At 47.0% G+C, this 16,244-nt stretch overlaps 1 long non-coding RNA gene across 2 annotated transcripts; it reads left to right on the top strand.

Annotated features, from left to right (window-relative positions):
- The first annotated feature begins 1,690 nt into the window (after nucleotides 1-1,690).
- On the top strand, nucleotides 1,691-13,799 carry LOC132654274 (uncharacterized). Of its 2 annotated transcripts, XR_009591936.1 has the most exons (4): nucleotides 1,691-1,851; nucleotides 2,641-2,908; nucleotides 5,690-5,954; nucleotides 13,689-13,799. It is a non-coding gene; the product is annotated as an uncharacterized LOC132654274 (long non-coding RNA). The 2 variants fall into 2 exon arrangements; XR_009591937.1 differs by having other exon boundaries at nucleotides 1,691-2,908.
- The last annotated feature ends 2,445 nt before the right edge of the window (nucleotides 13,800-16,244 follow it).

The following is a 16,244-nucleotide window of genomic DNA, read 5'->3' on the forward strand; positions in this document are numbered from 1 at the left end:
TAGGTATTTATTTCCAATTTTTATTGATAGCAGACAAACAAGAATACCAGCTTCCACCCTGAGTATCCATAATTCTTGCATGTGTTTGTGCACATTTCTTTGTGATGAAATCCTAGAATATTTGGTCAAAGAAAATACCCTTTTTTTTTTTTTTGAGATAGGATCTTTAGCCCAGGCTAAGGATGACCTTGAACATTTCTATTCTTGAAGTGTCCATCTCCTGAGTTGTATGATTCCTGGCATGTGCCACCATGCTGGTTTATGTAGTATTGATAGATAGATGGTACAGAACTTAGGCACTGTGGGAGACAGGACCTGCATTCTAATGCCAACCAAAACCATTATTTAAAGTGATATATAATATTATGCTGGCTAGTATTATGTCAACTTGACACAAGCTAATGTCATCTGAGAGGAATGAACTTGAATTAAGAAAATGCCTCCATAAGTTTGGGAGGGCATTTTCTTAACTAGTGATTGTTGGAGGAGGGCCCAGCCCATTGTGGGTGGGGCCATCCCTGGGTTGGTGGTCCTGGGTTCTGCAGATTGAGCAAGCCATGAGGGCCAAGCCAGTAAGCAGCACCCCTCCATGACCTCTGCATAAGCTTTTGCCTCCAGGTTCCCATCCTGCACAAGTTCCTGTCCTGACTTCCTTAATGATGAACAGTGATGTGGAAGCAAAAGCTGAATAAACTCTTTTCTCTCCAAGTTGTTTTGGTCATAGCATTTTACCACAGCAATAGTAACCCTAACCAAGACATTATCACATTATCATATGTGCTAATTCATGATGTATATTTTATATACATTCATATTATATGCTGCAGGACAGAAAGAGGAAATCAGGCAAACCAAGCTACATTCCCCCTCCCCCATTTTTGAGATGAGGTCTCACTATGTAGTCCAGGTTGGCCCCCGAAGCGAGATCCTTCTGCTTCAAGACCAGGTGGGTGGTTCACACTCCCAGCTCTTGGGAGGTAGAGGCAGGCAGATCTCTGAGTCTGCAGACAACCTGGGCTACAGAGTAGACCCCAGGCCGCCAAGGCTACATTCATTGTAAGACCATACCTTTAAAAAAAAAAATCCTTTTTCATTCTCCCAAGTGTTGGGATTGCAGGCAGGCACCACTCCACCCAACTGCCACGAATGTGAACATGATTTTATGCTTTCTAACCTTCTCTCTCCACTTAACACCCACTCCTCAAAAATGCACAGCTGTTCTCATGTGTTTGGAATACCCACACTGTGTCTTGCAAACTCTCTGGAATACTAGAAGACTTGTTTGCTGGCTTGTTGTTGGTTTATTCAGAAAAACTCAGCAGTTCCTTAGTGTTTAAATAATAAGCAATAAACAGTAGAACAGGTTTTAGGGAGGGGGCATTTTGAGGAAGGTAGATTTGAGAAAATGAGCTTTTCCAGGTCCCACAATAAAAGCAGGGAGCCTGGGTCCAGGCCCTTCTTCCACAGTGACTCAAGTTATGACTTTAACCCATTACTAAGCCCTCGGTTGTCCTCTGATATTAAACTCTGGGTGTGTGTAAATCGAACCCAAGCTGAGCACATGCTTTACCCATGGTTCTATCTCTACCTTCTTCTTTCAGTGTTTACACTGATGTGATCATTAAATAAACAGAGGTTGTTGCCAGGAAGGGCTGGGCTTGGATGGGAACTTGAGGGGAGCTACTAAGGCAAAACCACTAGATTAATAGACCTTCCTGTGGTAAGAGGCAGAGCGCTATCTCCGAGTCTCAGGCCATCTGCCAAGGTGAAACGAAGTTCCTTTCTTCCCCACCGGAACAAGCCCTGCCTTCATCGTCAGCCCCTATAACATCACCAGGCTACTTATCCATGGTAGGCATTCATTGTGTTTCGAGTGAGCATTCTCAAAGGCAGACTCTGACCACATCTGTCTTTCCTCGTGGGTAAGAAGTGGGTTCCGGTGGAAGGAATGTCCTGGGCAGGGTTTTAGTCTTGGTTCTGAAAGCGTGCATGGTTCAGCTCTCTACAAGGCAGCCCGAACCCGGCCTGCCGTAAGCTGTGGGTGCCAGTACCACGATCATTTGGATGCCAATGTGCTTATCTTTTCAGAGCAGGCTTGTATCTTAAACCCATTTGCATGACAGAGGCTTCTTTTCAACCAGGGCTTTCTTTTCTCTGGTGGAGGCCAGCCTGGTCTACAAAGTGAGTTTCAGGACACCCAGGCCTATACAGAGAAACCCTGTCTCAGAATAAATAAAAAATAAATAAATAAATAAACAAAAAACAAAACAAACAACAACAAAAATACAAGTCACAGCGGCTGGCACTTCAGTTACTCAGGATGCTTTAAGTGATTTATGTGGACACTCAGTTCAAGCACCCAACTCTAGATTTGTGCTCCTGATACCGTGCTCTCGGACAAGCTGTCCATCAGTGAATTTCCTCACTCAGGGGTCCCAAGTCCAGCCTGACTTCTGCTTTTTCGTAGCAAGATGTCTGTTGGGCCCGATCTCCCCTGCTCCACCTCTTTTCGTTCACTGTGTGCCCTGGAGACACACAGCGACCTGCCGGACTCCAGTCTCCCCAGCCTTCATGGCTCCTCAAGCCCTTGCCAAGCTGCTCCCTGTTGTGGATATCAACATGTTTTTGTTTTGATCCCAGGTGTAGAATATAGGACTGATTCAAATGGTCCACAGCAGCAAAGTATTGGCCTCATGCAGTCTCTGAAAGGGGCTCTTCGCAGGCTGAAGATAGTTTATATTCTGAGGTCTCTGAGAGGGAATAAAGGCCAGAGCCCAGAGAGTGTGGGGGAAGGCTGGTGCTCCCTGCTGCTGTTCCTGCTGGCTGTTGTTGCAGTTTGACAAGAAGCTGGAGATACCCTGAAACGAAGACTTTCCCCAAGGAACCCAAGGACTCTAACCAGCAGGAGGTAACTAGGAACCCCGCCCCCTCTCCTCACTAACCTCCTTTCTCTCCTACCGGGATTGGGATATTGGAAGGGATTGGAGTGGAAAAGGGAGAAAGAGATACAAGGAACATAAATAAAATGGATTTTAAAAGTACACCAACAGCTTCCAGATTTTCTTGGCCGGGCCTTGGAACGAAAGACACAAGAGCAAATCCTTTGGGTGACTCACATCTGTTTGGGGTGCTTATGACCTGTTTTTATACGACTTAGCAATTAATTGCCTCTCCAAACCTACATGCTCTTCATTTTCCTAAAAATGCCAGAGGGCAAAATTTTTTTTTTTTCAAGACAGGGTTTTTTTGTGTAGCCTTGGCTGTCCTGAACTCACTTTGTAGACCAGGCTGGCCTCGAACTCAAAGAGATCCACCTGCTTCTGCCTCCCTGAGTGCTGGGATTATAGGCATGTGCCACTGCATCTGGCCGGCAAATATTTTTAAACCAATGAATTTTAACACTTTTAGCTTTAAGAGTCTATCAACACCTCCCTGTCCCTTCACTCCATCCTGGTTCCTCCCTCTTGGGCTTGACAATTTTTAGAAATCCCCTCCCCACAGTGTTGTACAACTGGGGGGGGGGTCCAATTGTGGCTGGAGAGCATGGCATTGCCTGTTACCAGCAAGAAGATGCTTTTTTTATTTATTTATTATGTATATGGTGTTCTGTCTGCATGTGTGCCTGCATTCCAGAAGAGGGCACCGGATCTCATCATAGATGGTTGTGAGCCAACATGTAGTTGCTGGGAAATGAACTCAGGACCTCTGGAAAAGCAGACAGTGCTCTTAACCTCTGAGCCATCTCTCCAGCAGAGAGATGCCCCCCCCCCACTTTTTGTAAGGAAGATGCTTAATGGGAGCTCTTCAGGCCTTTTTTTTCTATAAACAAAATCTAATGTGCCCTAAGCTAGCTAAGGATAACGTTGAACTTCTGATTCTCCTACCTCTACCTCCCAAGTGCTGGGATTATAGGCGTGTCCCACTTGGCTCAGTAATAGGAGCTTTCTAATGACATTTCCTGTCAGGTAGAGAGAGGGCTGGGACACAGCCCTGCCCAAGGCTTTGTCCAGGCCAGGTGGAGGGGGCAGGTCGGTGCCTGGAATCGTGCTTCTGTTAGACACAGCTAAACTCAAGGACGGAGAGAAGCAGAGGGTGTGTCGTGGGAACGCCATCCTCCTTCCTGTAGCTTCCCACACAATTTGGAGTCTGTCCTGTCCTCCGTTGTGCACCGGTTTGGCTGACGGTGGATAAATCCTGTATTAGAAGAGGCCCCGTTGGGGTGGGAAGCAGGAGGGGTGCTATGGTCTGAAGCAACAAGCCAGAAAGTCATATCCTATGATCCTGGCCTCCTGCACCTCTGTGCCTGGGGACAATTCATGTTCCTTCCCGGATCAGATCACATCTGCTGGCTCGGAGACCAGAGGCCAGACTTAGAGCATTATGTGGGGCGTATTCAGATTTTTCGTTTCTGATGTTCAAGTTGCAGGCCGGCCAGCCAAGGCTACATAGTGAGACCTAGCCCCAAACAAAACAAAACAAAATACCAAAGAAGCTATCAGAAGAATCGGAGCTTTTGCCAAGCTTTTCTAAGGAATAAAGATCTTAAATGCTCAGCTTTTCTTCCTGATATACTCCAAAGAAGAAAGAGACAATCAGCAGACTGTTGGTTATAGGTCGGCCATGGGCCCGTGTGGTTGGAGGGGCATGATTTGTCTGATTATTTTATTAAGAATGTACAGCCTTTTAAAGGGATGGTACTGGATCTGAGAAATGGGTTGACACAGACTCTGGATACTTTTCTAGGCCTGGGAAGGCCTGGGTAGCAGGGTCTCTGATCAACACAGGCAGGTTTTTGATGAGGAAGTTGAGTTCATTATCTACTTTAGGAAATGGGCACACACCCAAGAAAGCTACTGTTTTGTGAGCCCAGATGGCTAGTGGTGAGAGTCCTGTAAACAAGAGCAAAGGCAAGTAGGAAGACAGGCAAATGATGGGTTTTGGGAGGCGAAAGAAACCCTTCATCTTGCCTCTTGCCAGCTAGGAGTCAAGAACTCCAGTACAATTTGTTGTGAAGGTTGCCTACAAAATGATGCCAGTCTTTCTATTTAGAGCTATTTTCAGCTGAACATGAAGATGACTATCTGTTATCCCAGCACTCAGGAGTCAGATGCAGGAGGATGGATAGTCCAGCCTGGTCAACACAGTGACTGCCTGATCTACACAGTGAGCCCTCTTCTCAAAACACAAAACAAGATTAAGCAACCAACCAGACATTCTAATAAGAACACTAGTAATTGCACAGTGGGCCACGGTGAGTGGACACAACTTTCTTCCTTTCCCGGATACGTTCTGGAAATTTCCAAACAGGAGCAAACTGTTATCTACAGTGAAAATCTTGTTAACTTTTCCTGCAGTCTCCGTGACATTGGGTTGTACCTCACCTGATGTAATTCCGTGTAGTGTGTCCAGGAGCCTCCCTGTCATCTCACTTAAGTTCCCGAGCAACCCCTTAAGATGTACACGAAGAGCCTACCAAAAGTCATGTAAGATTATTGTCAAGAAAATTAAGCAAGTCTCTCTCTTGAGAGTGTTCTACCTTTCCTGGGACTCTTCTTCAGTGTTTCTATTAACCTCCGTGCTTACCTCTGTTAGAGATGAGCCAACAGCAGCAATTCTCTTAGCAATAAGCTCAGCTCCGCTTCATACTGGTTCCTCTTGAAAGTCTTTTTTTTTTTTTTTTTTTCTGCAGAGTCAAGAATCCTGCTCTCACCTGCATCTCTGGAAAATATTCCTGGGTGGCGGCACTGGGTAACTGTGTCTCCAGCCAGTGCCTCACTGCCACAGACAGGACAAGCACCCTGAGGAGGGAGAGCTGCTCTCCATCTGTCAAGGCTTCTGGAGGAAAGGTACTGCTGTTTGGAATAGGGGTCAGGCGGGATGGGCTCATTCTGGAGCAAGGAAATGGAGCAAGCTGAGCCACTGAGCAGGGACTCTCCAGCCACAACCAGGAGACGGTGAGTAGGCCTACTTCTTGCACTGCAAAATTTGAGATAGAAATGGGAGTGGGCAAGCCAGGTGTGGCACGTCTGTGATCCCAGCACTCTGGGAGACAGAAGCAAGCAGATCTCTGAGTCTGAGGCCAGCCTGTTCTACAAACTGAGCCCAGGACAGCCACAAGGATCCAACACCCTCATACAGATAAACCGACAAAGCACCAATAAAACAATAAAATAAAAATTTAAAAAAGAAACAGGAATGGACAAGAGCTCTGTGGCTTTCAATGGACTTAATCAGGAACGCTGGCTCTGATTCAAAGGCCTTAAATCAAAGGCCTGAAAGGGAAACCTTGGAGCTGTGGCTCAGGCTCCCTGAAAGGGAAACCTTGGAGCTGTGGCTCAGGCTCCCAGCAGCCTTTGCCCTTGCACTGCCCCATCCCCTCCTCTGAGCAGAGCCCTGAGCTTAGAGACCTCAGATGGCTAAATGGCTAAAATACTTTGAGGACTTTGAGGAAAACTGGCTTAGCGGCTGTCACAGGCAATTAGAAGCCTACCAACAAGCAGGGGTCTGTGCTCACCTGTGGTGTCCGGAGCGAACACTGTCAAGGCCGAGACTGGCACAAAGTGCAGCTTGCAGCTTGCCCCTCCCCCCCCCACCTGCCCTACCTAGCAGGTCTATGAGCGCCCAGATCTGTACCACCTCACGCTGGCTGGAAGACATTCCCATGTGCACGTGTGTGCCCTCAGTGCGGTCAAACACGAGTGTTATAGATAACACACACGCAACTAGGTTGCTCATGTGTTTATGAAGAAACCTAAGAATGTGTGTCTGTAGACAAACTAATATATATGCTCATATGGACTTTTGAGATATTGAAAGTTGGAAGCGTGTTGTCATAGAATAGCAAACAGGACAAGTCCACATCGGCCTTCCCGCCCCCGGCCTATTCTTCACATAAGCACACAAGTCCTCCACTCCCCCACCAGGGTTCCAGGACAGCCATTTCCACTCCGCCCCTTCCCCCCTCTATCTTCAGCTCTCATCTGATTGGCCAGCTGTTGACACTCCCCTGGCCAGTCTAAAGGCCTCTGTGAAGCAGGAAGGACCGAGCTAGCTGCTGGCGGGGAGCCAGGAGCCAGGACAGTGGCTGACTTTATCTCACAGGCCTGTCTCCTTGCTGATCCCTGCTGTTGCTCTATCTGCCCTGCTCCTCGGAAGCATGAAGCATTTCCCAGCACAGTCTATCTTAAGCCTTCGTCAGGCCTGAAAAAGGCCTGACTCCCCAAGCCACAGGCCAGGCCTCCATTCCACAGAGAGGGTCACAGTTTCCCAGCTGCACCACAGAGTGACAGATTGCTGGACTGTAGCAACAAACAGTGTTTCTGATATGGATGCGGTTATATATTTACACACATACATATATATATACATACATATATATATATATATGAATGAGAGAGAGAGACTGAGTTTCATTCCTATGAGAACTCATGATGCCATCATGGGGACAAAGATCAGGAAGAGTGGGGACAGAAGTATCTCTTGGAAAGATGTGATTGACTAAAATCTGAATTGATTCCACATGCGTGGAATTCCAGCACAGGAGAGAGAGGTATGGCAGAGACCAGTAGGTTAGAGGCTAGCCTGGTCTACATAGTACTTTCCAGGCTGGCTGGGCCACAAAGTGTGGCCCTCTCTCAGAATCCGCTCAAATCTGGATTGATGGTATTCTTTTGGGTACTTATTCGACGCTGGAGACGGAATACCACGGAATCAACGCCCGTGCTCTTAAAAAACGATTACCAAGCAGAAGGAAGCAGACTAAAGAAAGGCCTTAGGAAATTCCATCAGACTTAGATCACAGTAACTGATCCTCCCCCCATCCCCACTGTCCCAGCTGTGCATCTGAGGTTTTCCCTCCCCTGGGGACTGACTAATAATTCTCCAAGGGCCTCTCCTGTAGCTGTCTCTCCATCAGCACCGTGACCTTCGGCCAGCCTGGGATGTAGAAGTCTGCTTTCTAGATCCCTTTCCACCCACCTGTGCAGGCTCCTGTCCACCGCACTACCCCTCTCCTCACTCCCCCGGGGCCGCCTGTCAGCTGCCAGATGGTCACTGTTAGCCTGACTAGCCTCAGACTGAAGAGATGAGACTCGGGCCCACCCTCAAGGGGTCATCATCTAGATGAGGATGGTTGCGGTGGATTCTGAAGCTCGGAAGAGGAGGAGGAGGCTGAGGCTGTCAGAGCCGGAGCACTGATCTCTCTCCTGCTTCCTATTTTCTCAACACCCTCAATCAGCACAGCTGGTATTTTTTTTCCCCCCTCATATTAAGTGGTGGCCCTATACCGAAGAGGTTTCTTTTGTTTTTCGGGATCCCAGACGAAAAGATTGCCTAGCATTGTGGCATGCACCTACAGTCCCAGCTGCTCTGGAAGCTGAGGCAAAAGGATTGCTTTGAGATGAGGAGTTCAAGGGTAGCATGGCAACACACACACACACACACACACACACACACACACACACGGTATATGCAAATATGTATGAATATGTATACACACACACACTTTTTTAAAAGGAAAAGCACAAAATCCCTACAGCCCTGCCTGCCTCACCAGTCTACCTCTTGCCATTCTCCACGCAGCAGCTTTTTTACTCACCATATGCATCTCTGCCTAGACCTTCCACAGCATACCCTACCCCCTTCCCCTCCCCCGTGACCTTCTCCCATTGTGATCTCTCTCCTTAACAAGCCTTCTCTCTGTCCTCTTTGGGAAGGTCATCCTGGGACGCAGACACTCGCTCCAGGTCCAGCAGCTGTCAGGCCCTGCTGCCCACAGCTGTACTCAGCTTCATGCCTTCACTCCAAGCATCGCTCTAAGAGTCTTATTTTCTGCTTTGCACACCACTGAAAGCATTTCTCCCTTAGGTAACGGGCGGAGGAACCGCTGTTTTGGAACCTGGGAGGCTGAAGTATGCAGAGGCCTCTGTTTTTACTTATTGTTTGTTTTGTTGCAGGGCTGGGTTTGAACCCAGGGCCCCATGTATGCAGACACCCAGCTCACTGTCCTCTTTTGACACAGAGAGGAATGGTTAGCAAAACTAGTCTGTATACCTTGTCCATACAATTTCCAGCTTGGGCCTGTCCTCTACCTGTGGCCCTCCCCCTTGCCCACTGCTCTCCATCCATGACTGGTCCTCAGGGAATAGGAAGAATGGTGTGGGGAATGGGATTGGCCAGTCCTATAAAGCCATCTCCTCCTAGTTCTGCTGACTCGTGGGCTTCAGTGAAATTTGTATAGTCAAATTGTCTGGCCTTGGCTTCATCTGTCTATAAATGGTGACCCTGCTGTAAGCAAGATGAAATTTGTCTCTCCCAGCAAGGCATGGTGGCATACGTCTGAGATCCTAGCTCTCGTGAAGTGGAGGCAGGGGTTATCCTGAGCCACAAAGCCTATCCAAAGCCAGTTTGGGCTCCAGGAGACCCCGGATTTGGTTGTTTGTATTTATTTGTTTATTTATTTATAATATTCTTTCTATTTGGTTTTAAACTAAATTAAAATTTTTTATTTCTTTCTCTATTATGTCATTTTTCTTAAAGGAATTGTTTGGATGACAGCCAGGCGAGTAACACCTGCACCCTTGGGGCTGTGACCTTTGTATCCTTTAGCACATGCCAGTTCCTGCTGCAGGATTTGGCTGTCTCTCCGCATGTACAATCAGCTTTTCCAGAAGGCTTGCGTGCTCCCATCCCTGTTCTTTGAGTCTTTGCACTCCGGTTTCACTTTTCTCTCTGCCTTAAGTGGATTCTAACGTGAGTGCAGAGGAAGTTCAAGAGTTCCTATCAGCCTTGTCAATGTTTATTTAGTTCCTTTTCTCTTCTACCCTGGGGACCAAATGCTGGCCTTGCACATTCTTTAAGTTCCTTATTGGGAACTCTGGCACTAGGTTCTGGGGGCTAAAAATGAGTAAGAGTTAGAAGTGCTGTTTGTATGGAGGCAGCAGGGGTGGGACAGTTTGGTTGTTGTTGTTTGGTTTTGTTTGGTTTTTGTTTTTTTTGAGACAGGGTTTCTCTGTGAAGTCCTGGCTGTCCTGTAGACCAGACTGGCCTTGAACTCAGAGAGATCAGCAAGCAGCGTCACACCCCGGACCGGGCAATTTTGATGCAGAATGGGGGGTTCTGCTGTTCAGAAGATTGGGTGTGCCAGGCCTTAATCTTTTACATTAACGATAAAATCCCACCCTCACAGGGAAAAACAGGGTTCTCTGTGTGGTGGAAGAGTTAACTCCCTTCCCCTTTAAAAAGTGACCTAGGAGAGCCCAGTGTGACGGTGGTGTTTGTCTCTGAGGACAGCCCAGGGAGATTTCTGGCAGGAAGTTTCAGGGCAGCAGGGCTTCCTGCTGAGATCCTGTGTGCTGGTCTGAGAAACGTCCTCCACAGGCTCAGATATTTGAACACTTGGCCCGTGGTTGGCAATACTGTCTGGGGAGGTTGTGGAACCTTGCTGGGGGTATGTCAGGGATCAGGCTTTGAGTCTTGCCCCATTTCCTGTTCACTTTCTGCCTCGTGCTTACAGTTGAGAATGTGTCTCTCTGCTGACTGCTCTGGCCGCCATGCCTGTCCACCGTGATGGGCTCTTATCTCTCTGGAGCCATAAGCTAAAATAAACTCTTCCATACGTTGTTTTTCTTCTCAGGGAGTTTTATCACAGCACCAGGAAAGTAATTAACACACCCTACCTCATCCTATCTTTTTGTTGTTTTGTTTTTTGTTTTCCAAGACAAGATTTCTTCTCTGTGTAGCCCTGGCTGTCCTGAAACTGGCTCTATAGATCAGGCTGGCCTCAAAGTAAGAGATTTGCCTGCCTCTGCCTCCCGAGTGCTAGGACTAAAGGCGTGGGTCCACCACCTGGCTAATACATCCTATATTTAAAAGGAACAAAAAGAGATTCAGATAAAAGGCCCTGGGATCCCCTGCCTTCTTTGCCACCTTTCCACAAAATGGAAGGCAGAGAGACCTAGGGACAGCTGAGGGATTGATCACAAGAAACTGTGGAATGAGGAGAAGGCAGGACTCAGCCCCTCCCAATCCCTATTCTGGCTTCAGGAAGGAATAAGAAAAGGATACAGGGAGCCAGTCCAGGTGTCACACACCTGGAATCCCAGCACTCAGGGAGGCAGAAGCAGACGAATCTCTGTGAGTTTGAGTCCAGCCTGGTCTACAAAGCAAGCTCCAGGACACCCAGGGTTACATAAAGAGACCCTATCTCAAAAAAAGCAAAGGAGGGGGGGGAAGACCCAAAGAGGATAGGAATGGTAGAAATCGAGGGGTTAAGTCACATCTTAGAAACAGAATGTGGATATGGAGCATTGAAGGCTTGGGCAGGAAGGGTTACATGTCCATGACAGGCTTTTAGTAAGAGTGGTCCTTATGCTTGTGTGTCAGGACATCCCCAGGCCAGACAGTGAGTACCCCTTTTCCCTTGAATGAGTTGCAGGCTGGAGTGCTGCATCTCTGGTCTTGCTTCAGGATAAGGCCTCATGGAGCAGTGAGACTTGCTGGAGTCCATTAGCAATACAGACCAGCCCACCCGAACTTCCTCCTTTCCCAGTCAGGAGAGTAAATGACTCCTTGCACCTCACAATGACGGAGGGATGGATTTTTCTCTCCCAGTTAGGGATCTCGGAACCTGTATCCACGTCCAGAGTGTCCCAGTCGACAAACGGGTAGATAGCAATTACTTTGTGCTCAATGTCTCCCGAGCTGACATAGGGCAGAACTATTGATGGAAACCTTTACTGTCCAGCTGATGTAGGACCTATGCAGTGGTTCAATTACTCTGCTCCTTAATTTCTCTCCTTTTAGAAAGACTAATCATTGAATTAAGAGGTTCATCCCTGGCTCCTTTGACTCTTATTTCAGCATTGGTTCTATAGGAGTCTCCAGGGAGGTTCCAAATGAATTTAGGGCAAGAAACCAAATAGCGACAGGGTTTGAATCGCCTATGTTCTGGTGGTCAACGATAAACTTTTGGGAGACTGGAGAGATGGCCCCAGCTGTTCTCCCAGAGAAGGTGGGTTTGGTTTCCGGTACCCATTATCAGTCAGCTTTCAACCTCCTGTATCTCCAACACCAGGGGATCCAACACCCTCTCCTGGCCTCCATGGGGATGGGCACACGTGTTCCATGCACACACACACCCAAAACACCATATGCATAAATAAAAACAAATCTTAAGAAATGTGGACGGGTTAACTGTATCTATTATAACAAATAGCTTTTCAGTCATTCTAGGGGTGCTCGGTGTATAGACATCTGGGCGCCACAGCGAACTGCCTCGGGAGAAGAAGCTCATACTCGCTAGGATGCTAGCAGGAAAGGGAGACAGAAACTATTAAGCAAATGCCCATGACATGTCGGCACAATAATATGATGCTTCTACGTGCTGAAGCAGACCAAATGTTCTATGATGAAAAGAACAAAGAAATGTTAGAGTGATTCCAAAGGTTAAACCAAGCCGGGTGATGGTGGCACACACATTTAATGCCAGCACTCGGGAGACAGGCGCAGGTGCATCTCTGTGAGTTCGAGGCCAGTCTAGTCTTCAGAGTGAGTTCCAGGTCAGCCAACGCTATGCAGAGAAATAAGACCAAAAAAAAAAAGGGGGGGCTGGGGAAATGGCTCAGTGGTTAAGAGCACCAGCTGCTCTTCCAGCAGGACCTGGATTCAATCCCTGGCTTCAAAACCCACATGGCAACTGACAACTGTAACAGTTCTACAGGATCCCACACCAATGCAAATAAAATAAATAATTTTTTTAAAAAGAAAGACCATTAAAAAAGGTTAAACTAAATATAGAAACACCCAATGTGGACAAAAGAAAAAACTGTAGGAAACAAAATATCATGGCCCATTTTCAATACAAAACTGCCTTCGAGCTCACTCCTTGGTGGTGTGGAGAATAAGGTGGAGGTGGCTCAGAGAGTAGAAATGCTCATCATCGAGCCTGATATCCCGAATTTGACACCACACTGAAAAAAAAAAAGTGTGTTGGGAATGAGCTTGTTATCCACAGCTCATTCTCATATATATATATATGTATAATTATTATGGTGTTTTAGGACAGGGTTTCTCTGTGTAACCCTGGCAGTCTTTCTGGACATTTTGTAGACCATCCTGGCTTTGACTCACTGAGATCCCCCTGCCTCTGCCTCCCGAGTGCTGGGATTAAAGGCGTGGGCCGCCAGCCACTGCCGTACTTCTCTTAGGCGAGAGAAAACTAAGGCCCTCTGTTGAGTGGGCCACTCTGGTTAAAGACTTCTATTTCCAGAAAAGCCGGCTTCGTTGTGAGTAACACACACCTGTCCCAAAGATGCAAAGGACTGAAAAGCCATGCCTGGAGCAGGGGTCACCAAAGCCAGCTTCACTGGGAATGACACACAGTTCCCAAAGACACGCAGGGCCTGAAAAGCAGAGAGAGCTTAGGAGCAGAAGTAGTAAATGTCCCTGGTAGAAGGCCAGACAGTGACTATTTTAAGCTCTGAGAGCTACACAGTTTCCGTTACAACCACTTGACATTGGTCATATCTTGCACAAGGAACCACGAGACTGTGTAAATAAAGGAGTGTGTCTGCGCTGTGACAAAAAGCTATGCATAGACACTGAAATTTGGGCTTACTAGAATTTTCACATGTCAAGAAATACCATTCTGCTTTTGACTTTTTAAACAAAAGGACATTTTTGGCTTGCAGGTCACACTAAACCAGGATTTGGCCATGGCTGGAGTCTGCTAATCAACATCATGTAGGATACAGTTCCTATGGACCAACCTAGGACTGAGCAATGGAGCCTTTACTGTTTGACTGTTTCGTGCTTCTTTTTTATTTTCTTTCTTTTTGCCTCTTTCCTTCCCACCTCCAGCCCTCCCATCGCTTTCTGTCTTGGGGTGCTGGGGACTGAGCCCAGGGCCTTGCATATGACATGTGAATACATGTAGGTACATTACCAGCTCTTTTGGTTTTTGAGACAGGGTCTCACTAAGTTGCCTGGGCTAGCCTTGAACTCATTCTATCCCCTAGACTGCCCTGGCACTTTTAAACCTCCTGCCTCAGCCTTGAATTCTGAACCTCCTGCCCCTGTCTCCTAAGTATCTTTGATTACAGGCCTGTTCTGCTGGGCCCCTGCTGCTTCTATGTTTCAAAACTGGCTTAGCTTTCCATAATGTAAATTAGATCAAAATTTTCCCACTGGTGCCCACTGGGGGCCAATGCCTCCCTCTCTCAATAGTCCTCTAGGCTTCCTCTGAGTATATAAGACTGGTCCTTTGTTGCTCTCAGTTTTACTTTGCTGGGATGGAACCCAGAGCTTAATACAGCTTAGTAAAGTGTTCCATTGCTGAGCTGTCCAACCCCAGCTCCTACTGCTCTTCAGTTGACGGCTCTGGTGGGAGTGGGGGTGGGGAAATGACTTAGTTTCCTTTAAGGGACTGGGAGTTTGACCATGCTCCAATTCGGGTATCACAAATTGGACTTGGTGGGGTTTTTTTTTTTTTTGGGTGTGTGTGTGTGTAGATGACACAAGGGTGAGAGGGTGGACCTGGGAGGAACAGGAATCGAGTGTGATCACGGCGCATTGTATGAAATTCACAAATAATTAATAAAAATATTACGCTGGGGAAAAATAAGAAACAAAACAAAGCCAAGGCCGTAACAACCACTTGCTTCAAATCTAGTCTTTGGGGCTGGAGAGATGGCTCAGAGGTTAAGAGCACTGTCTGTTCTTCCAACGGTCCTGAGTTCAATTCCCAGCACACACATGGTGGCTCACAACCATCTATAGTGAGATCTGGTGCCCTCTTCTGGTGCGCTGGCACACATGTAGGCAGAACGCTGTATACATAATAAATAAATAAATCTTTAAAAAAAAAAAGTAAAATCTCTTAAAAAAAAAATCTAGTCTTTGTAAAGCCATATGACTGTGGGCCTCTCTTGATGTGACACTAGTGAAGTACAGCTGAGGTAGCCTGGGGCAACATGGGCAGACAATGAGCCTTACCCAATGGGATGCCAATGGTGGTGGGAGAGACTGGTAGAAGGAGGGGGAGGACTGAGGATGAAGACGGTCCCCTGGGGAATGGAGGGATAGAGACATTTGATGCTTTCTCTCTCTCTCTCTCTCTCTCTCTCTCTCTCTCTCTCTCTCTCATGTGTTGGCAAGTACTCTACCATTGAGGCACATCTCCAACTCACAAAGGTTAGTTTTACAAAAGTCATGGTGCGTGAAGTTTGATCTCGGCAGCTAACTTTCTCCCTGAGAAACATACACAGTAATGGAAAAACAGGAGGATTGAGTTCAAGAGTTGATACCAGGGCTGGAGAGATGGCTCAGTGCTTAAGAGCACTGTCTGCTTTTCTGGGTTCAACTCCCAGTACCCACATGGCAGCTCACAACTGTCTGTAACTCCCTCACACTATAATGCACATAAAATAAAATTAAATTAATCATTTTTTTTAAAAAAAGAGTTGATACCAGAAACAGATGCTGTACTCAATTCCAGAGCCACTGATTGTCTCTAGTTAGTGATGGTGTTATGTATCTAAAATAACATCTTGTACATAACTAAGTTAGTTAAAATGTTTCTTGTTCTTGCAGGAATTGTGACCGAATACACACTTATTCTGTGTTTTGGCAGAATGTGTGTGTGCACTTAGGGGAGGGCTGACACTCTAGACAGTTAAGAGAAACATGTAGACTAGTGTGATTAAGCTCAGCAGCTAGGAGGTAAAGGCTGAAGGATGGAGAGTTAGAGGCCAGGCTGGGCTGTCTCAAGAAACAAAAGCAAAGGCTGGAGAGAGAATTCCTTAGTCAAGATGGAGCACTGCTCTTCCTGAGGACCTGGGTTCGGTCTGGAAGACCTGCCTCGGGCAGCTCACCACCCCTTGTAGCTCTAGCTCTGGGATTCAGTGGGTCTCAACCTTCTTAATGCTGCGACCCTTTAACACAGTTCCTCATGTTGTGGTGGTGACCCTCCACCATAAAATCATTTCATGGCTACTTCATGACTGTCATTTTATCTGATGTATGGGTTATCTCAGATGTGACCCCAGGTCGAGAACTGCTGCTCTTGGGTCTCTGGTGCCCTTTTCTGGCTCTCTCGTGTACTTGCACTTGCTTGTACTCACTCATACATGGATATGCGCGCATATACCTATAAATTTAAAAATAAATAGTTTTTTGAAGAGAAAAGAAACCAAACCAAACAACCACCAACCAATCAACTGTGAGTGAGAACCCCTGGAAAGAGGCCG

This window comes from Meriones unguiculatus, chromosome 5 (assembly GCF_030254825.1).
Source record: "Meriones unguiculatus strain TT.TT164.6M chromosome 5, Bangor_MerUng_6.1, whole genome shotgun sequence".
Lineage (NCBI taxonomy): Eukaryota > Metazoa > Chordata > Mammalia > Rodentia > Muridae > Meriones > Meriones unguiculatus.